Source organism: Ochotona princeps, chromosome 6 (assembly GCF_030435755.1).
Source record: "Ochotona princeps isolate mOchPri1 chromosome 6, mOchPri1.hap1, whole genome shotgun sequence".
NCBI classification, from domain to species: Eukaryota; Metazoa; Chordata; class Mammalia; order Lagomorpha; family Ochotonidae; genus Ochotona; species Ochotona princeps.
The window spans coordinates 82968920-82992659 of record NC_080837.1 but is presented as its reverse complement, the minus strand read 5'-3'; positions in this window follow the sequence as shown (position 1 = coordinate 82992659).

The following is a 23740-nucleotide window of genomic DNA, read 5'->3' as shown; positions in this document are numbered from 1 at the left end:
ATCTCCTGCCTGCAATTTGGTTTTAATTACCCGCCACGTTGTCTTTCCCCCTCACTGACAGCCATTAAATAGGGAATGACACCACAGCCATAGTTGTGTGGAATATTCACTTTGCCACATTTCATGCTTGTCATAAAACAGGCTGCAGTGCCTCCTAGTGTTGGAGCTCAGAAAGAGACATAGTTGCAACCGCACTTGGCAAGCACTTTTTCAAGTTAATTTAGAGATCTGGGCAGATGTAGAAATGCTATAGGTAAAGAAAACTTTGAAGAAAGCAGGTACAGAAGGAGACACAGTAGTGATTTGGTACATGATAACTTAGCTGGAATAGGACAGTAAATTGATACAACACTTCAGTCAGGTCTGGCAGTCTAACCAGGTGAAAAGGAGATTTAGAAACAGCAGACTTGTCACATAACATGTAACCAACACAGCTCCTGACCCAAACGATTCAACAACACGATTCAACAACACTGAGCTCTAAGTGCCCAGTGACTTAGAACGACTTAGAACACAAGCCTCTCTGCTCTATCTCGCAGGCCACAGCAAGCATGTTGGTTTGGGTTTTCTTCTTACTATTTTCTCTCTTTTTTTTTTTTCTGATTTATAAAACCATTCTGTTTTTGTTTGAGCTAAGCACACTTTTCTCAGCTGTAAGCACATAAATGCCTGTAAGCAGTCTTTCTCTATGCCAAGTTTTCTCTTAAGCAGGAGTTTCAGCCGAGATTGTTCTTCCAAATGTTCAAATGAAGCACTGTACAGATGCTCTGAATTGAAGATGTTTCTGTGACGTTTGTCGTATCTTGCATCTTTGAAACCTTTAGTTAAAAATGAATATGCAGGCATGTGCATTTCATGGAAGGACATGAGACCTCTAGTTGTATAAATCAGAAACATCACAAATCAACAGTGCCTGGGCGCACCCGTGCAGAGGCAGCCCCGGGAGCCGGCAGCTGCGTTTTGCCTTTACTGCAGGGCTTTCCTCCTTTCCCAGCTTGCTCTGGACTGAGAGGTTGCGGATCCCACACATGCTCTTTCACAGTTGCTAACGCAATGTTTCCTGGCTTCTTTCAACAAGCGTAATTACTCACTTTGCATACTGCTAAATGAGAGTCATAACTAATGGCTGTAATTAGAATTTTAAGCATACATGGTATATGTAGTCAGTGATACATGCATTTAATGTGTGCACTGTGCTGGAAGGCGCATGTTTACAAGAATACAAGCGTAAAGATTGGGTATCTGCATTGCCTCTCAGCCAGCACTTGTTGACCAGAGCAGCAGGACAGCGTTCAAGAGACACGCATTTATGATGACTGATGATCGTTTTCACAATAAGTATTTGCATTTTCATGTTAATACACAAAAAATTCTGTGTTCTTTTAAATGAAGCGCTGGATAGTAAATTCAAGCAATATTAAGCAACCTATGTTGGTTAGAACTTGATGTCAAATAAAAAAATGTTTTGGAGTAGAACTTTGTGCTAAATCAAAACCTCAAAACTGTCACCTAAATCATTTTTTGTTTGTTTCTGATAGCAACACTGAGAGAACAAAATCACCACTATTTCTAACACTTAGGATATCATCATGTATTATAAAGGGCAAATGTCCTCAAATTTTTCATGTTTTCCTATGGAAAAAAAAAAAGCTTTTTGAGTGTTGCCTAAATAGATTGAATTCTTGTCCTAAGAAATACTTTACATCATTAAATAACAGCTAGGAAAATTGCTATTCCTCACAGACAGCAATGGAATACATGCAATAGCAAGTTTAATCTGTGATACGACTCCAATATATTGGTTTACGGCTGTATTGAGTCCAGTTAGACTGACTTTTCGTCCCTAATATGAAACTTGATGCTGGGAAATCTGATAAGTGAGTTTCATTTCCCTGGAAATTTATTGCTTCTATATCCAAGTGCAAAGAAACGGCACAAGTAAAAACAATGGCGCGTCTGTACGGAAGGCACCCGTGAGGCCCCTAGTTCCTCATGCAGATTCTATGCTGCAGCTTTCAAATAGCCATCCAAGTTATGAAAATTGCAAGATAGGCTAGTTTCCACAAAGTGATCGGCCCTCCCCTTTACTTTCTGTGCTGGGAGATCAGCATGCTCTCTGGGCTCTGTCAAATGGGGAAGCCTTTTAAAAGACGTTCTGTGCTTTCTTTCTGGGGGTATTTGGCAGAGCTACAGCCATGTGCCTTCTGAATGGGCACCTCGAGCTCTCAAAGCCCTTTGCTGACCAGTCCACCACCTCTGAGCCTCCCCTCTCACACTCCTGTGCCAGGCCCTTGCCCTCACTCACCCCCACAACCACCACTGCACTGCCTGTGCCTGCTGCTTGCAGGACTGCAAATGAGACAACAGAACCTGAAGACCTTTCAGACAGCAATCGGTATCTTTGCACTAGTGAAGCAGGTGATTGTAATTAGTCTATAATCATAAAAGGCAAGGACCAGGGGAGCAAGACCACCCTAGTGGATTCATTGAGTGCCTCGTGTATGCCAGATACCACATGCACATCGAGGGTCTCTCTTTATACAGAGAGTAAGTTTTTTTTAAAAATAATTATTTATTTGAAAGGCAGAGTTACAAAGAGGCAGACAGAGATCCTCCATCCATGGGTTCACTCTCTAAATGGGCACAACTGCTGGACTGAGGCAGTCGGGAACCGAGGAACTTCTTCTCAATCTCCCCCGTGGGTGCAGGGGCCCAACCACTTACATTATCCTGGACATTAGCAGCAAGCTGGATTGGAACTAAAGCAGTCTGGTTTCTAATGGGTGCTTATATGGGATGCCAGCACTGCTGGTGGCAGCTTTACCAGTTATACCGTGTGGCTGACCTGTAGAGTAAGTCTTTGTGGGTGATGGAACAATACCATTGCATTTCTGAAGAAGACTTACACTCGTCTGTATTACCAGAGGGAGTAAGTTTGGGCTGTGAGCCCTCATCTATCTGCCTGGTTATAAAATTGATATTATTATTACTTACCAAGCATTGTTTCCTTTAAGAAATATAGGCTGTGAATTTTTAAATGCAAAAGCTGATCAATTATGAGATGCTAGACATCTAAAGGACACTTTAAAAGTTTGTGAAAAACTTTAATAAATTAAAGCACACTTGTTTTGCCGCACAGTTTCCTGACCTGCCATCTCAGTGACCCTTTGATGCTCCTTCTGCGTCATGAGGGCTGACCATCCTCCCGGAGAAAGTTGCGGTCTACTGGTCACAACAACCCAGAGCTGTGGGGAGACAGAGCGGAGCAGTCGGGCGGTACAGGAGCGAGGAAAGACATTGCCTGTGGGGAAGGGAGTGTATTGTGCCCAGCAGAGAAAGCACAGGATCTTCACGCACACACATGGAACTGCGAGTAGGTACCCGTTATCTCAAAGGACAGAAAATAAATCAGCCTGATTAAATCCATTGTTTCTTATCATACAGCATCTCATCAAAAGGTGGCATTTCAGAAGACTAGCACTGGATGGCTTGGGTTGGATGAAGTGGAGTTACGTAAAATCAGATGGATCTCAGGTTCTGCTGGAGCCATTAACACGATATAGGTATGTTCTGTTAATCACAGAAATTTACAGATCTATTTTTTTTAGAATACTCAGACATCAAAATTCTGATTCTATGTTAGACCCGCAGTCAGGAAAATCTTAACTTCTTTCAGCAGATACTATTATGGACAGGAGGATAAGTTAGGGCAGATAGACAGGAGTCTTGAAATACTCTGTTAACATGTTGACCTGCAATCCATGAAAAGGCACTGTAGCTCTTTGCCAAAGTCAAAGAGTTCTTCTGTAATGTTAGCGATAGCGTCAGTCTCCAAGGTTGAAACAGCTGGAGTAGCATGTTCTTGAGCACGGTAGGCCAAACTTTCCACACAAGTAGTATGGCATTGGTGCTTCAGTGTAGGATTCTCGCCTGCCACACAAGTAGTATGGGCTTTTTTCTCCTTTCACATCACCAGCGAGTGTGTGCTTTGTGGTGCTGATTTACTGGAATGAATTGAAGCACTCATTCAGAAAGTGCTGGGCTGATATTGTAGTCTTCCTGAGTACTCAGGAGATCCAAGAGCAGAAGCTGGTGTGGATCACTCAGCAAATCTCTTGGAGGTTCGCAAGCACATAGGAAACACAGGAGGAGAAAGCAGGAAATGAGAGAACTGCTCTGGGAATGCTCACATACTCATGGCTCTTCATTTAAACTTGCAATTCTGGATTCTGAAGGTTCCAGATGCTTCTCTAAAGATAAGTTTCTATTCATTGCACTTCTTGCAGATTTTGAAGAGTTTTTAGGCAGCAGGGATTTTAGTTAATGATATTAGGAAACATGAAACTGTAGGAAACGTTCTTGATGTACAGTGAATAACAGGGACCAGTGTTCACAGACTAGTCGCCTGCATCGGCAGCACTTTAAACAGTTTCAACGTATTTGCATTCGCACTTCTTTTAGCAATCTTGGAGCCATTGCTACATCTATCTGTGCTGTATTGGCTAGAAGACACATCATAGAAGAAGTGAAGTAGTTTGTGAAAGATCTCACACTGCGTGCAGCTGGCTGCAGCTCCTCAATGCTGCTCTCCTGTTATCTATCTCAGACCCCATATGCCTTATTCCTCTGCTAGCCAACCACACACTGTCTAACGTAAGAGTTACAGAAACCTTCAGTAATAGTATCTTAGCAATAACTCATAATTTAACTATACACCAGGCATTATATTAAACATGTTTGTGTTTGTCCCACTTAGTTCCTGCAAATGTTCTATAACATGGGCAGGGTTATTGATTCAATTACATATGTGGAAAAATTCAGATACAGGTAAGCCAACCACAGATTTTCTTGTACGAAGTGATTTTGCAACACGGACCAAGGTAGTACAAAGATAGTTGACATTACCATTTATCCCACTTAATCAAAAACTGTAATTGTTTTTAGGTTAATGACTTCACAGTTGAAAGGTATAGGTCCAATTTCCATTTAGTGCTTTGGATTTTCTTACTCCAATTTTAATATATTTGAAAATATTACCCCAAACCCCACTGCTTTTATAAGCTAGGCAGGTATATTTAATACTGATGCACTAAAGTCATTATGAACTTTGAATGCTACTGTTTTTATTTTGAACTTCAATACATTTCTATATAAGCAAATATTTTACGTCAATATTTTCCAAGAAATTCAAGTATTAATGAAAATCAACTTTCACAATATATTTTTGCTATATTGATCAAGGCATTTAAAGAAAATGATTGTTCAAGAGTGGCAAGGTGCGTATAACACTATACTAGGTGACTAGTTTTAAAAATTCAATGTTGGAAACACCACAATCAAAAATGTAATATTCTAATTCTTATGGTGTCATTTTCTTTAAGAAATGAATTGTGCAGGTTTATGAACTCTGTAATGGAAAGGACTTGTTAGTAAGTCAATACTACGTAAGTGCATCTCTTGAGATAAAAATGTGAAAAAATTTTATAATAAATCATTTTATTTTCTTTAAATTCTTAGCAGCACATTTCCAAGTTATTAAAAAATGTTGATATTGGGTCCTCATAACCTGGTTTCAGTTCTATAATTAGTTTGTCATCATAAGCCAATATTTATCAGTTTTATGCTATCATTGAGATACTAATATATTTCGATATATTTTATGTACGCCTGGAAATAAAATAAAATGAATGAGTTTTATCTACTAAAGAACTCCTCAGATGTCTTTCTCTCTAAATGGAATGTGCAGTAGTTGCTGTATTTTGAACTGTATCTCTGGTGCGATTTCAAGATGAAATAACTGAACATTTTGTGAAATGCATGTACTTTAGAACAATATCTTAGATGCCCGTATGCAAGCCTCGAGTGCTGATATCCGAGATTTTCATGCAGGCAATGGATGTTTTGGTCATTTGAAGAGGGAAGAGGTTTCTGCACTTTTGAAGCTGTTGAAATGGCTGGAGCAACCGCGTCTAAGCTGGTACTTAAGGAAGAATTGAATGCACTATGACAAGTTGAAATGCTAGGACAACTAAGAATGCAGGAATCAAGAGGAGGCATTTTAACGTCATCACTGGAAATGTGATGATCAGATAGCACACAACACTAACTGGTTTCCTGTCCAAGAAGCTGCCTCTGTGATCCCTGCTGATGCTGCAAGGGCCCGTCGTGAAAGCTGAGCGTCAGTGTTGTAAGAGGTAAAGCAGCTGTAGCTGTCATTTCTTAGCAAGGGCAGGGAGCAACAGGGACGGCCTCTATCTTACTGGTTTCTACGGAATTTTTTAAAGCTTTATTTTGTTTCACCTTTAAGATTTTATTTCAGAATAGTTTTACACTTACCAGGCTGTGTGTGGCAGTAATACAAGGTAATATAAGGAATCCTCCATACCCCCACATCCAAATTCAGTATAACACACCCAGTCACTCAAAATGATTCCAACAATTCTATCCATTTTGCCACAACTGGCAGATTTTGCTACTGTTTTTATTCTGAACGTTAATACATTTCTATATAAGCAAGATTTTTTTAATAGCTGAATCATACATTGTTGTTTATATATACTACAATTCCCTTGACGTTAACCTGGTGATGGACACCTTGGTTAATTATGCATTTTGGCAGTGATGAGCAATAATGCTGTCAGCATGATGAGACTGGTATATTTTTGATACACCAACTTCATATGTTTTGGGTATTCAGCTGGTCTTGGGGTTGCTGCCTCTAGGCCATATGCTGCTATGAACTGGCATTTATATGGGATCCCAACGCTTTCAAGAGAAGGACTAGCTGATCAAGCCATTCCCGCCAGGCCCTGCTCCTCTTCTGATAACAGCTCCTTGTTTATGACCTGGGGAAGCAGGTGATAATGGTTCAAAACGTTGGAACCCTGTACCCATGTGGGAGACCAGGAGGAAGCTCCTGGCTCCTGGCTTCGGATCACCTCAGCTCCAGCTGTTGCGATCATTTGGGGAGTGAACCAATGGATGGAAGATCTTTGTCTCCTTCTCTCTATAAATGTTTCTAATAATAAATAAATAAATCTTTTTAAATTGTTGATGAATTTCCACAGAGTGACACAATTTCACACCCCCATCAACAATGAGGAACTGTGCTCTGACTAATCTGTGATATCAACAACATACATTTTGTTTTGTTTTATAGTGGCTGGCAAACAAGCCTAAGGCTATATGTTGCAGGCTTGACTTGCATTTTCCCACAAATTTGTTATGTTGAATATATTTTTATATCTTTGTTGGCCATCTATAGGTCTTTTCTGAATGCATGCCTTTTAAGTTTTTCACCCATTTAAATTGATAGGTTTGTGTTTACACTGAGTTCAAATTTTCTTGGAATTGTTCCTTTGTTAGGCATACAGTTTGTAGATATTTTTCTCTTATTCTGTAGGTTATCCATTCTGTTGAATGTTTCTTCCCTTCATAAGATTTTTTCCTAAAATTTGATGTATTCATCTGTTGTTTTCTGCCTATACTGCCAATACTTTTATTGTTTTTTTTAAAGATATATTCATTTTATTACAGCCAGATATACACAGAGGAGGAGAGACAGAGAGGAAGATCTTCCCTCTGATGATTCACTCCCCAAGTGAGCCGCAATGGGCCAGTGCGTTTCGATCCGAAGCCAGGAACCCGGAACCTCTTCCAGGTCTCCCACGCGGATGCAGTGTCCAAAAGCATTGGGCCGTCCTCAACTGCTTTCCCAGGCCACAAGCAGGGAGTTGGATGGGAAGTGGAGCTGCCGGGATTAGAACCGGTGCCCATATGGGATCCCGGGGCTTTCAAGGTGAGGACTTTAGCCGCTAGGCCACGCCGCCGGGCCCCCATACTTTTATTGTTATAACCAAGATATCATTTCCAAAGCTAAGATAAAAAATGTTTTTTTCTCATTTTTTCTTCAATGATTTACATGATTTGCACTTTCACATTGATATTTTGATACTTGTGAAAGATGTTTTAAATGTGGGTTCACCTTCATTCCTCATTTGGATGTCCAGTTTTCTCAGCACCATGTCCAGTTTTCTTAGCATCATGTGCTAATGAGGCTTTGCTTCACCGTTCAGCACATTTTCCAAGATCACTATGTTCTTGGAACTACATTTATAAACTAGTTGGAATTTATTCTCTTTGCACTAATTTGATAACAATGACAATTTTGTTGTAGTAAGTATCAGGCATTCCCTATGACACTTAGAATCTAATGTGCTAAAAACAAATTCCTGAAAAATAAAAAAAAAATAATGGACTGGATGATGTCTCAATTAGCTAATCCTCCACCTCCAAGTACTGCAATCCCATATGGGTGCCAATTCATGTTCCAGCTGCTCTAGTTCCTGTCCAGTTCCCTGATTATTGCCTGGGAATGCAGCATAGGATGCCCCAAGTCCTTGGAACCCTGCAACTGTGTGGAAAACCTCAAAGAAGCTTCTGGCTCCTGATTTTGGATGAGCTCAGCTGTGGCCATTGCATCCATATGAGGAATGAACTAATGGATGGAAGATCTTTCTGTCTTTACTTCTCTCAGAAAATGTGCCTTTCCAATAAAGATAAACAAATCTTTTTAAAAAATAAATAAAATTTCAAGTAAGTTGTGTGTTTATGCACATAAAAATTCATTGTTGATTTTTCTTCTCTATTCTCATAGTTGCCTGTCTTTATGCCAGTGCCATACTATTTTGAATATTGAGCTTTGTACTATATTTTGTAATTGTTTGTTTTCTGCCTCAGTATTGTTTTGATTTCTTGATGTTCTTTGACTTTTTTTTTTCTATTTCTATGAGAAAATCCATTGATGCCATGCTAGAGGTTGCTTTGAGTCAACAGCACCTCAAGTTAGTATGAGAATCTCAACAATTGTCTCACAACCTATGCGTTTAGTATGGCTTTCTGTTTGTATCTTTAATTTCTTTTCAGTTAACGTTTTGCAGTTTCAGTACAAGTGTGTTTTGCTTTATTGGTTACATTTATTATTATTATTTTTTCTAATTGTTACTGTGTTAACTGGATTTCTTCTTATTTTCCTTTTAAGACTGTTCCTTGTTAAGTCTAAAAATGTAACATTTTTGAGTATTGATTTGCATCCTTGAACTTCACTGAATATGATGAAGCCATCTGGTCCTGGACTTGTCTGGGTTTTGAAGTGTTTGATTACAAATCAATTACTGCTTCAATTTCCTAATTTAGACGAGTATGTTCATATTCTTTATTTCTTCACGATTCAATCTTGATGAGTTGTATGTATCTGGAAATCTACCACTCTAGATTGTCCAAGCTGTTGACATATGAATTTTCATAGTAGTTTCATGACCTTTTTCCTTTTTGGAATTAGTCATCGTTGTTATTTCTGACTTAATAATTGAGACTTTTTCATTGATTCTTTTCAATCCTTATAAAGAACAAGCTTTCAGCTCCAAGGATATATTTATGTTCTCTATTGAGCTTTTCTAACACTCTTCTTTCTTTGCTATCTTCGGGAGTTGTTATTTGGGAAGGAGTGTTACATATGTCTATAGTTCAGATGGTCTATGATGTTATTGAGGTCCTTTGCTTCCCTGCTGGTTTTCTTTAAATACAGTCTCCTTAGATTATATGTTACTCTCTTTTTCACTCTTCCATTCTGTCAGAGTTTGCCTTGAAAATTTGAGTGTCATGTTATTACATGCCAGATATTTATAATTCTTATGTCTTCCTGGCATATTGGTGCTTTTAGTTATCTACAGCTATGATATAGATACATATCAGAATATACATGGTTCTGACACCTTTTGATCTAAAGTCTATTTCTCTGATATGACCATTTATGCTCTCTTTTTGCTGAAACTTGCATAAAAAGCCTTCTGTCATTTTAGTTGCATCGTAGGAAGCTCTTAAATCCGAGGAATCTTCTAAACAGCAGAGGGTTGGGTCTTGTGTTTGTGATCTGCCCAGCTGCTCCTATGTCTCTGGTTGTGGAGCTCAAGCTCTTTACATGTAGAGTGAGCATGGGTGAGGACATCACTGCTGCTGCTTAATGTTTTCTGTAGATCATGAGTCTTGGGTGGAGGTCTTTGCGTTCTTCCACTGTAACATCCTGGTGTTCACTGCTTTTCCTGTAGGTCATGCCTTTATTTTTTCTGCAAATTTCAGAGTTCGTTTATTATACAATCACATAAACCATAACAATCTGTTTCTAAACAATTTCAATCATGTAAAAATTTCTTTTACATCATTTCCAGAAATATATTTTTGTTATTGATGCCATTACATTATCATATACTGTATACATTGCCATCGTTTTACAGTTACACTTGTATTTTATTCTCACTATTCACACTTGAATTAAAAGTAATTTATGCACTACCATTACAGTACTATAAAATTCTACAAAGTTTTTACTTATTAGAAACAACTTGTATTTTACTATGTTTTTATGCTGTTACCTATGTAATTTCATTACAGCTTTAAAGACTCACTTCAGTGGAATTTCGAAAACAGCTTTAGTGGTGACACATTCCCGCAGTTTTTGCTTATCTGGGAAAATCTTTATTATTTTCTTCATTTATGAAGGGCAGTATTGCCAGAGGTAGTTTCCTATTTGGTAGGTTGATTCATTTACTTGTATATTTAATTCCACTACCTTTAGGTCTTTACATTTTAATGCTTTGTCTGTTTCAAGGCAGAATTACAGAGACGGAGAGACAGAAAAACATATTCCATCCGTTGGTTCACTCCACAAGTGGCTGAAACAGTCTATGGCCCATTTTCCTGATTCCATTTTGCTTTCTACGGTAGCCCATGAGTTAATTTAAGTTTTGAATCCTACAACAGGAAATTCATAGATGTCCATTTTATTTTTAGATTTGGTTTCTAGAGGCTTAGTTTGTTCCTCTGAGTCACATTCTCCTGCTTTTTCACATGCTTTGCTATGATTTGATTATCATTTTTATTATAAAAATGAAGTTACCTCTCTATCTTTGTATCTCACCTTCATGTAGCATTATATGTTCATCAGTAGCTTTTTTATAATCTATAAGCCGCTAACCCATTCTTAGGAAGTTTATTTTGTATAACTTCATACGTGCAGTTTCTACATAAGGGAACATTTCCCTTTAAGAGCTTTTGTCCAGGCTTCCCGTGGTATTTTATATTCTGTGGCACATATATATATAAAACACTAACTTTTTTTCATTCCAAAAGTTTCTAGACGATCAAAATACTTCCCATGATTGCACCAAGTCAAAGATTCAACAGCTATCCCCTGGACATTGGCTCCAAGCTACAGAGCACTGGACATCCCTTGGACATTGACTCCCAGTTATGGGACACTGGACATCCATTCTGCTCTCCCTCATGCTGCTTAACACAGAGGCTGCACACAGAGTTGTGCCTGTCTATTTTTAGTCTTGCAGGATGGAGAGAACCTGATGCAAATAAGAGCTGACTTTTCTGTCTCATTTTGATACAGCTGTCTTGAATGTTAGCTTGCCTGTTAGGTTGCAGTGGTCTATTTCTCAGCTGTCTAAAGCAGTTCTGTGCTGAAAGTTGGTAGTTAAGTCAGTGACTCTGTGAGGGAGTCGGGCCTGAACCTTGTCTGTTCGACCACTTTTTTAAACACTGGCCCTCCTGCAATATTGTTTTTCTACACTTGACACATTGTTTCTTACTTAATATTTTTATTTATATGACTCATTTAATTTAATATTAGTACTGAGTTAATTTAATTCTTTCATTGTTTCCAAATTATTAAACATAAATTCATTTGCAAAGATCTTTGTTGGGAACAACATTGTACTTCATCAGATCAAGCTGCTACCTATAAAACTCATGTCCCACATGAACAAGTCCCAGAAAGCCTACTTCCAATCAGGCTGCTTCTCGATGGGCCTGAGAACGCAGCAAAAGGTAAGCCCCATAGCTGAGCCAACGACACTCACGTGCGGGACCCTGACGGAGTTCTAAGCAACTGGCTTGGACCTGGCCCTGCTATAGACATTGTGCCCACATGGCAAGTGAACCAGCAAGTGGAAGGTTTCTCTCTCTTTCTGTCTCTTTCTGTGTGTCTTTCTCTCCCTCTCTCTTTTAATCACACTGCTATATGTAATAACTCTTTAAATTTGAAGTTTTGTTCTTATTAAACATAAACAGAAATGCTTTCATATGCACATGTTTTCTACTCCTGATGTTTTTAAGATAAAATATTAGCCTATTCTACAGATCACTATTAGTATACAAATTTTTGATTTTTTTAAAAAAAATTGTTTTATTTTCATTCAAATGAAACATTTACAGAGAAACAGAGACAGAACTACCTCGCACCCCCAGGCTCACTTCCCAAATGGCTACAGTGGCAGGAGTTGAGCCAATCTGAAGCTAGGAGTGTCTCCCAGGTGTCCTGTTTGGGTAACAGGCCCCAAGGCCTTAGGGCATCCTTTGCTGCTTTCCCAGCTGAGAAAGGGATTGCAAGTGGAGCACACAGGACACAACCAGACTTCCTCTGGCATTTCTACAATACACAAAGTCATATTTAAGATGATTGTGGCAAATTAATGGAATGGATATTGATGTTTGTTTTTTAAGTGCACAGAAAGCCACTCCAAATCTTAGTGGCTTAAAATACTCATTCATGACTTAACAGGCACCCCAGGCCAGCAGGTGTTTTGTTAGTCTAGACTGGATGCAGTAGAACTTGGCCGCTCTTTTCCCCTGTGCTTGGTCAGTCTGGAGCCAGGGCTGGCTGGACCATGCTGACTGCCATTACAATGACTCCAATCTTGTCTATTTCCTGATTCATTCTTTCATCCAGATCGGCAGGTCTGTTTGTCCTATGCCAGGTTCAGGAGGTGAAGAGAAGACATTGAGATGTTCTATCAAGATTTCTATTGGTTACAATTTTGCTCCTATCACATGGCACCAGATACACAGCCAAGTCAGAAATCTGTGTGAAAAGCACCGCTTCAGCATGTGACAGGAAGTCCTGATCAGAGTGCAGGCCTCAGAGGGCCCTTTGGGGTGCCCATGAAGAACAAAGCCTAAAATAGTTGTCATGATCTTAACACAGTAGCTAGCTGATTTCTCTGTATTATGGCTATTGCCTCATCCCCAGAATCCGGAAAACTTTTGCCACTTCTCTTGAGTTTTTTTCACTAACACCCACAAGACAACCCTGCAATCAAACTGAAATAGATAGAATAAAACTGTTTTGAGAATGTTCCTGATCAACTGACTGGTGCTACTCTAATATTTAGGTGCTCTTCTCTATATAACATTTCTTTGATCATTGAAGATTGAATTTAAAATGGTTCACATATGTATATATGTAATTATTTCAAGCGGTCAAATAATTTTTTTCATTTGGAGATCTTTTCTTACACCGGTCAATAATGTATGAGTAATATTTAATGTTAATCCAATGTATTAATTTAACACTGTTTGCATTATTTTTATTTTAATTTTACTCTTGAATCTTTTAGCATAAGACATTTTTAACTGTTGACTTTTGCTTCTACAACCATGCTCAGGATACAGAAATACAGAAATTTTCATTATATTATTTTCAGTTTTTACTAAAATAGTGGCTTCAATCAGCCAATCCACCCTGGGCATGGTAGTCATGCCGGTTTTCTCAGAGTAGAAGAGATTTTCAGATGTGTGATTTACTTTGATTCTCTAGTTCTTAGTTAAGTGTTGCCTAAGATCTTGCATTATTTAAAATCATATTTACATGCATTGTTAAATAATCTCAATTCATGAATGCTGTTTTCGGAAGTGTGTGCTAGTGTTCATTGATGAAAGTTAGTGTAGCATCGCTTTCATCTTCGCAGGAGAGCTTTCCTCTCTACCCAGTGTCTCGATGTTATTGATTTATCTCACCACTGCAGGTGTATCACAGCTGATGACAAAGCAAATGGAATTATTGCTACTATTGTTAATGGTAATCATTCAAAAGTGAGAAGCGGGAAAATCCCAGCAAAGGAGCACATAGAAACCAATGGGCTGGAGGGTCATCAAATTCCCAACACCCCATTTTATTGTTCTTTCTCTTTCCATGTGGTTTCCATCTGTTGCTTGTGAATAATTTCACTGAGGTCCAGTTCACAATAGGGCTAACTGAGCTCTTTTAAGAGCCTGACCCTCAGCTGAGAGATTGGGTCTCAGGTATAAGTCTTGGATCCGATTACGTCTTCAATGCTGGCCCAGTTCAGGAAATGAGAGCCCGCCCAGCTGTGTTTCCTTGTCGGCGGGGTAGAGGTTGTTGCTGTCTTGTGTCTCGGCTTGGCCCGCCATCCTGTCCCAGAGAGCAGACACAGATGTACAACCAAAAATGTTTCTTTTTCTTTTTTTCCCCCTTACAGGATCAATCATGGTTTTTCTGTCTCAGAACCATGTGTACTTTTATTTATTTAAAGGTGTATTTAATGTGGTATATGTGGTGTGTTGATTCTTTCTGTCATCTTTAAAATCTTAAAAATATTCATGTGATTAATGAAATGAAAAACAACTATCATTTTAATTGTAAATGCAGTGGCATAAAAACTACATGTAAAATTGTACTATATATTTTGGCATGACTAAAACTCTGAGGTTAAGGTCTCTATGTGCTAATAAAGCAGCATAATGGAAAGATTAAAACACTGGCACTCAAAGCTTCCTCCCAGGTAAACAGGAAAATGCATACACCTTTCTATGTGGAATTGCTTTTTATTTGGCAATTTATCGCCAAAAGCCTCATCTGTGTATCATTTGTTTTAATTTTTATGGTTCCATATTCTGCATTCTCACATTTTGGGAAACTGTGTTAATCCAGTCTTAGCAAAGAAGGCAGCATGGGCTTCATCTGGTGATGTCTGAATCCCCACAATGCAGAAAGTGTCCTGGGGCGAGCCGTCCACACCTCCTGGGCTCCTTCTCACCTGGGCTCTGTGATCAGACATTGCATCATTCTTCCCCTCTCACACATTTGTTGCGGCTCCCACTCCATGATATCTCTGTCTGTGTGCTAGAATAGTACAGGTCATGGGCACCTCGTATGCATGTTGCCGTGACCTCACAGCCAAGTGTATTCTAATCCTTGGTGACTAATTTGTCTTTGAGAGGTGAGGAGCTGCCGAGGCAGAAGCCCCGAGCATGGTGTCTGGTGAGCAGCAAGGTGGAGATTAAGCTCTGAGATAGCGCATTCCCATCCTGCTCTGTTTGGCTTTGAGGTTTATTTAGAATTCATGAAGTTGTGTCTGTGCTAAAAAAGCTTTGAACCATTAAAGAGAATTATTTAATAAAATTTCTAAAAATGCCAGTGCAAATTGGTTTGTCTTGAAATTCTGGTGCTTTGTTATTTTGCCATCAAGACAAAAGCTTTATAAAAAGCTTGAGGGAGAATATGAAGGTAATAAATATTTCATTTTTGTAGCACATCGTGCATTGTTTCTCGGTTTCAGACCTTGCCAGCGGTCCACACAGTGGTAAATTTCAGCACCTGTGGACCTGTTCCGGTAATTTATGATTTCCATTAGATTTCCATTAGAGATGGGCTGGAATGGTTCAGGCAAGTTCATGCACCCTCGTCGTGAGCATGGTTGGCCTGAGGCATTGTTTGCATGGGGGCGTTTGGCAGCTTGTACACTCTTTGTTGTCTTCCCCGTGATCTCTGCTATCACTCTAGAGGTGTTTAGAACACCACCCAAAAGTGTCAGCACACAGAACAATGCCACAATCATCCCTCATTTAGGATTCTGCTTCTGCCACACTCAGTGTGTATTTTATTTATTCATTTAACAAAAGATTAGTACATCCCTGAAAAATGTGTTGAGTACACAGATGAATAAGGTCTGGTTCTTGTGTTCAAGGGGCTCTCAGAGGAAAGAAAATTTCATTAAAATAAGTGCAATTAAGTATGACATGATAGTATTATGCACAGAAGGCACCCAAATTAGGATGGTTTAACTCAAGATTTTTCATCTTTATACTGGTGTGAGAATGTAAGAGTGTATTCACACAACCACTTTTGTTTCATACTCAGCACAGTATTTAACAAATTGCATATGTTCAGTACTTTATTACAAAACAGACTTTGTGTTACTTGATTATATCCAACCATATCGGTATATTAGTGTTCTGAATATACTTAGTATAGTCTATGCTAAGCTAGTATGTTCAGCTGACATTTTCTATTCATAGGGTTATCTGCAAGATGTCCATTGTAAGATAAGGAATGCTTTTATATTTAAAGTTAAGTAAATGCCAGGCACACTTAGAGCCTCTTGAGACCATCTCATGGATGAAATGCAAATGCATTTGAGGAAGCCATACTGAAAAAGGAAGAATGTTCTAGACAGAAGAGCTGATGAGAAAAAAGATGCAGAAGCAGAAAGCATCTTAAGATTTATTTTTATTTTTGTTGGAAAGGCAGACATAGATATAAGGAGAGAAAGAAAAAAAATGTCCCATCCATTGGTTCATTCCCCCAAGTAGCCACAATGACCAGAACTGAGCCAATTTGAAGCCAGGAACCTCTCTGGGTCTCCCACACAGTTGCAGGGTCCTGAGGCTTGGAAGCTTTTCCCACTGTTTCCCCAGACCATAAGGAGAGAGTGGGCTGGGAAGCAGAGCAGCTGAGACACAAACAGGTGCATATATGGGTTGATGGCCCTTGGAGGTGGAAGATTAGCCAGTAGAGATATTGTGCCAGCCCTAGGAAGCATCATTTTTCAACACACAATGCTTGAGGCATAGAAGGCCTGCAACGGCAAAGCATGCAGTTCAATGAGTGGGCAACATCTTCTGGGAACACATTAGGGCTGACTACATGGTGATGATAGTCTCCAATATTTTCCTGATGTGGTTCTCTTACACTGCTCTGTGACTTGACTTTTTCCCTAATTGGTTTGAGTTATCTGCCAGCCTGAGGTGAAAGGCAGTAGCTTGTTATAACATGACTGAGAATAGAAATGGTTCATATCTCTTCTTTTGCATCCCAAATGGATTCTTGGATAATGTGCTAGAAAAATTCACTTAGTCACAAAAAAGGGGGGAAAAAGGCATTTTATTCTTTCTCACTTGGACAAAGGGCATTTCACAGACATAGTCATGTGATTCACTGAGTATTCAGAGAAAAAGAAGCAAAGACAGAACAGAGGAAATGAATGTCCTTCACCAATCATACTGGAAACGGAAGATATTAATAAAAGGGAAATGACGCAAAGTCACAAAGTGAGAACACTGGATATTGTTTAACTCCCAATTCTCCTTGTCTGGAGATAGGGATAATGGCATGTTGAAGTCAGTGTTTTGAAGAGGCAGTTCCACGCAGCTTCCCCAAACAATGCAGAAATGGTGCGTGAGACTTTGACTGAGAAATAGGAACAGCCGTACTTCAGAGAATGCTCCTAGCTTTTTTGTGTTCCTTTCTTGGCACTCTCAGCACCAGCAGATGCCTGTGTAACCCACCAAGGACCTACAAAGGCTCAAAACTGGCACAAAATGGACCATGACCCTAGGAAAACTCTAGGACCCCATGCCAGCAGTCAAGAGACCAAGGCTGTAGTTCTCAACAGTTCATGGAGGCACATGGCCATGAAAATCTGAATAAAATAAAAGTTCTTGTCTACTCATGTTAAGCAGTGATCTAGATCAGCCTTCCAAGGATGTAGCAAATCCGAGCCCAACACTCCTTTATCTTTTCCTTCTCTGGGACACAACAAGGCCACCAACACCAGATTCCCTTAAACACTACTTGGAGAGAGCAAGAGAAAGCAGAAGGATCTAACAATCACCAGAGTCATGGAATGTCTGCCTGAAGGTCCATTCACACTTTTACATTAGGCAATATTTGTCCAAATTGTACTAGAATTTTTGTTTTTGAATCTTCTTGTAGACTCAAGGTTCAATGTAAAACACAGTTCAGTTATTAAGAAAAATACTGTATTTTAGTCCACATCAATTTTGATGTATAGTTAAAAATTATAATACCATGCTACAATGCAATAAAATGGTGGTGTACTTTGATTTTATTTTTAATCTGCAGTAGCACTCAGTGTAGGACACCAGCTAAAAGCAAAATGAAGATAAAATAATTAAAATAAGAACAACACATTCTTATAAATAGATGTTCATTAAAGCATTGTTATAATAATAGCTATATCTTCCAATTTTAGGAAGTTAATAATGTATGCCTAGGTCAAACACAAAATTGAGTAGCACATCATCATTAAGGAAGCTTATGGTAAATTTTTATCAATATTATGAAGTTGTAGTTACTCATTCATTAAAATATACAAGATGTATTGGTCTTAACATAATTTTAGTTAAAGGCAACTGAAAAAAGTTAATAGAAACTACATCAAAATATTTAAAAAGGTGTGCTGACTGCAGGTTGTTTTACGTCTTCATCTGAGAAACTTTACGTAAACCAGATGTTGCACATGTTCCAGTTTGGTAAGTATAAAGCAAAAGAAATCATTCCACATAAAGTAGAGAATGGAGGAAGAAGAGATGACAATGAGTAGAGAAGCTAGCTTAGCAGATCTTCTAGTGTCATCTTTTGAAATATGTTAATAAATTGGGACTTAAGAGGTATAAACTTTTATGACTGATGTGTCTTTATTTGGTTGAGTCAGCCAAGACTTCCCACAATGTATGTGAAATGAGTGTGACTGAAATGTTTAATCTACTGTATTTACTCCCTGTCTGCATTTCTCCGTCTCTATTTAAGTGTTCATTTGGCATAAATCTAATCACATACTGAATATTTTCAATGCAGCTTTTCTTCTACTAGTGAAAGACAAGATCTCTTAAATACCTTGCTAATCTTAGGAGTAGAATGGAAAGCATGCTGTCATTGGTTTGTGCAGACCACTGGTTTCAGGAACATTGTATATTGGGTGCCAGCTTCAAGGCAAGCCTTTCTGGCAGGAATTAGTCAGGAAAAGATTTTGGGCTAAGGGTTCCACAGTTGGATAACTCTGAGGATCACTGGGGAATTCTTGGCGTGTATCTCATGCAGAAATATTTGACCCCAATTACATCCTATTCCTTAGTAAAGGGCACTACGTTTTAGGAAAACATTTTTTCTGGTACCTCTAAATACAGCATAACTTCTTCAAGCGATCTGGTAAATACCCAGCAGGAAGGATCTCCATGGGGGTGAGCCCAGAGGAGGAGGAGGGTGCTCTCAGCAGCCAGAGACAGACAGACGGAGCCAACAGAGAGCCTGAGTGTGTGTGCCCATGCTCCACGGCTCTCGGAGAAGTGCACAGCAGAGCAGGGGCACTGTCTGTGGGCATCCTCCGGGTCTCCCTCGATGCACCAATCTCTTCACAGAGATGACTGCGTGACTTTGAAGACGTGCTTAAAATCTCCTCTCAGGACTTACATATGCCTTGGAACTTTGTGGTCACTAAGTGGATGGGAATCCCAGACAGGAACAGCAATATGTCTCTTCAAATCCAGCAGAGACGTAAGCCTGAAGTGGCCAACTTGAGTCAATGGTAGTTATCATTATGGATTTACACTGACTCTTAGATCTTAAACACCACTTCTTTCAGACACCATCTTTAAATACTAGTTTTGTTAGTGAGCCTTTCATATTATATTTATTTGAATATCAGGATTACAAAAAAAGGAGAGACAGATAAAAAGGAGACATAATTTTTATCTCCTGATTCACAATGCAAGGGCTTGGTTAGACCAAAAGTCAGGAACCTTGGGCTCCATCTGACTCCTGTGGAGTTGGCAGGGTGGTTCGCAGGGACCAAGCAAGCATTTATATAATCTTCAGCTCTCCTCTCAAGCATATTAGCAAGGTCAAAAGTGGAACATCTAGGGCTTGAACAAGCACCCATTGGTTCTCTGGGATTGTAGGAACTGGTTTAACTTGGTGTGACACACTGCTCATAAGTACCAGTTTTCTCATACCTAAAATAGAATTACAATCCATACAGAGATAACCAGATTCTTACATGTAAAAATCACTCACATATACAATTACATACTATATATGATACAAATAAACAATGAATATCCTTATCTATCTGCATATATTTTTATAGAGAGCGATTATAGTTAAAAATATAGTCAAATCATCATATACACCAAAACACACCAAAGGATCATTGTGAAGGTTAAACTACATAATCTCCATGAAGTTTCCAGAAAGTGGCTTATAACTTTGCAAAGGAATAATAAATCATAGTTGCCATAATTGTAGACTTCAATACATGGTAGTTTTGGTATTGTTATTCATTTCATATATTTACACCAAATTTGAAAGATACATTAGAAATTAATATTGAATTAAGAAAAGAATCACTTAGACAAAGAAATTTTTGACAAGACTGTTCATTTTCCTTTATTCTATTTTGGCATATTCAGTTCTTAAACCTACAGCAACATAATGCGTAGATATAGGCAATGGGAATAAGGAGTGTATGTAAGTAATTCTCACTGGTTGTATAACACATTTATTATTTCAGCAACTCCCAGGTCATTGTTTTGACATTGTCAAGAACTCTTTATTGACTTTAGCTTCCAAATATTAAGTTTCAGAATAAAGCAATCCCATGCCATGCAGCAAGAAAATTCAAATCTATAATTCACTCAGCGCTATCCACCAGACTGGAAGTAGAGTTGAGACAAACCCACAAAACACCTTCCTCATGAAGCTAACTGCAATGTGCTTCAACCCTGTGGTCATCAAGAGGCAAACAGCCTCAAAACATCCATCAGGGAGGCTCTCTAAGCCCGACTCATGTTTTGTCTTTCCCAACTTCTCTGAATCTGTAGAAACCTTAGCTAAATGTCATCTTTCACTGTCCCTACATGGAATGTGAATGATAAAGGACTCCATCGCACACAGCCCATACTAAATTCACAGTGTCCTTCCTGGGGAGACATCTGGTTAGGCAGTACTTGGAACCCCACATCTTCTGGGTCTCTGGTTCAAGTCCCAGAGACTTCACTTCTGGATCAGCTTCTTGATGTCTCTGGAAGGCTGTGGATGATTTCTCAAATATCTGGGGTCCTGTCACTCACATGGGAGACTTGGAAGGCATCTAGGCTCCTGTCTAGCCTGGCCTAACTGGCTCTGGTGAGCATTTAGAAATGATGCAGTGAATGAAAGATCTCTCTCTCTCCCACCCAACCCTCCACAAGATACTCACACACGTCAAATAAAATCCTCTTACTGTTCATCAAGGTTACTACAATGACATTTTCACTATTTATCTGCGCTGCCAGTCCCCCATTCTTCCTTCTAAAATACGTTCCAGTCTCTAGTCTGGGAAAATGCTCTGACTGGGCCAATCTGAGGTTTATGAAATTTCAAAGCCTTTTTTCTATTGCATGCAGTAATCATGATTTGAATTCCTAACCTCAGACCTCTGCCCTTTCCATGCCCTATGCTCCAGCCAAATTGAATTCTTCTGTTTCCTGTAACTGTCCTCTGCTTCACCCCGTACACTCACGCATGACATGCTCTCTCCTCGTCACGTGAGCCAATCCCACTGGGTCTTTCAAGGCACATGTCAGATGTCTTCCCTAACTCTTTCCCTGTCAACAGTAATTTGCACGTGCACACACATTGACACATATTGGAATATCTGTTTAACTGGCGAACTGAGTTGCTTACCTCAATTCCAGAAGATGACTGAAATAATACTATGTTTATGCCTTTCTTTCTGCTTATACAAACACTCTAATGAGAGGGACTAAATTATTTTACCTTTGTGACTCAGTTTTCTCACAGTGATCTTTTTCACTTTTCCCATAAATCTGTATTCATATAAATATGCTTTATACTTTTCCTCTCTTTTGTGTCCTTAGTAATTCTGTTTCATGAATTTGACTTAAATTTAAGCTCTGCTGAAATACAAAACTTATCCTTCTTTCAGTGTACAGATGAGTATTTTTTTATTTCTTCCAGCAAACTTTTGCAAATATAAATGTCAGTACTAAGGGGACAATGATATTAGTCCTATCATATTCACAAGAGCAAAATCTGCAGATGCGTAACAGGCATTGAGTCACTGTATCTAAGTGCAGCCACTCACTCCTGACACCTTCCATCCGACTGCGTTCTGGAATCCATCATTTAGGGGTGAGCCACTCCAGGGCCTGTGTCCTGCTGTCACGTGCCCTACTACAAGTGCATTTTACCGTGATTGTCAACAGCCTGAAGAGTGACATTATCACAGTGGGATTTCCGATCTCCACCTTCCAAAGGTGAAGCTCATTCAGGGGGTCAGTGGAGATGGAGGTTAAAGTAGTGTTTTAGCCACTGCGGGTGCAAATTCAGGGAGGCTCACGGGGAAAGCTGCAAACCTCTGAAGTATTGTTCACATCCGATAAAATGCTTGTCCAAGAGTGTGTGTGTGTGTATGTGTGTTCGTGTGTGTGTGTGTGTGAGAGAGAGAGAGAGAGAGAGAGAGAGAAACGTTCTAGCCATATTTTGAGTATCTTGGTAGCTTCTGTGGCTTTCATTTGCATTTAATTTATGGTAATAATGTTGACATTCATCCATGTTTTATTTGTCACTACTACCACAATACTACAATACTTTATAGTGAAATACTTAAGTAATTGGTTTATTTTAATATTGAATTTACTTCCTACAACTCAGTTCAGAGGCATGTTCATTCATTATGGGACAAGAAATTTCTGGGAAATTGAAAAATTTTCTCCCAATACATGGCTTACCTTTTCATTCTCTTAACAATACCTTTTGCACAACAGAAATGCTCTTACATGTGTGTTTGTCATACATGCTCAATAAATCACCATGCCGAGTAAAGCCTGCCTTTCTCACTAGCAGATATCCTTTTTATCCAGCACCGCGAGTTGAAAAGGCTACACGTTTTCTTTTTATTGAGTTTCTTTGGCAAAGGTATGTGATTATATAGATCTGTTTCCAACTTCCTATGGTTTTCCATTGATCCGCGTGTCCAACCTTCCACTAAAACCACTTTTGCTTGGTTACTTAAGGTCTACATGAAGTATATAAGTACTCTTTTCAAAATAATTTTTATTCTTTAATTCATTTGCCTTTCATATAGTCTTTAGAGTCAACATCATGGAGTCGACAAAAGAATCATGCCGGGATTTAGATGGGACTTGAATTAAAGTAACAGATAAATTTGGAGAGGACTCACATTTTATGCATCTTCAAAGCCATGAATACAAGGTCTCCCAATATTTTTGTGTTCTCATTTTATTTCTTTTTATCAGCATGTTTGATATTCAGCATGTAGACACTTTTTATGTCTTGTATTTGCGTCTTTGATTCTGTTATTTTTGGAGCTGTTGTAAAAAGCTTGCAGTGTGTGTGTGTGTGTGTGTGTGTGTGAGAGAGAGAGAGAGAGAGAGAGAGAGAGAGAGAGAGAGAGAATGTGTGTCTAAATCTTCATTGGTAGAACTGTATAGACATGAAACAGGTTCTTTTGTATGTATGTTTGTGTGTGTTGGTGTGTGCCCCATTACCTTATCAGTTCTAAGAGCTTTAGTTAGGTTCTTAATTATTTTCTTCCTATAATAAAACCAAATCTTCTGCAAATACAGATATTTTTTCTTCCATTCCAATGAAAGCTTCTGGTCGTTTTTTCCTTGTCTTATTCTATCTGCTTGAATGCTCAATATTATGTTAAGTGGGACTGAAGAAGGTGAGTAGCTTTGCCTTTTTTCTGATAAAGCATTAAAATATTCCCACTGTCATTTCTAACATTGGTAAATTTTAGTGAAAGTCTAGTTTTCTAATTCAGTTTGATTA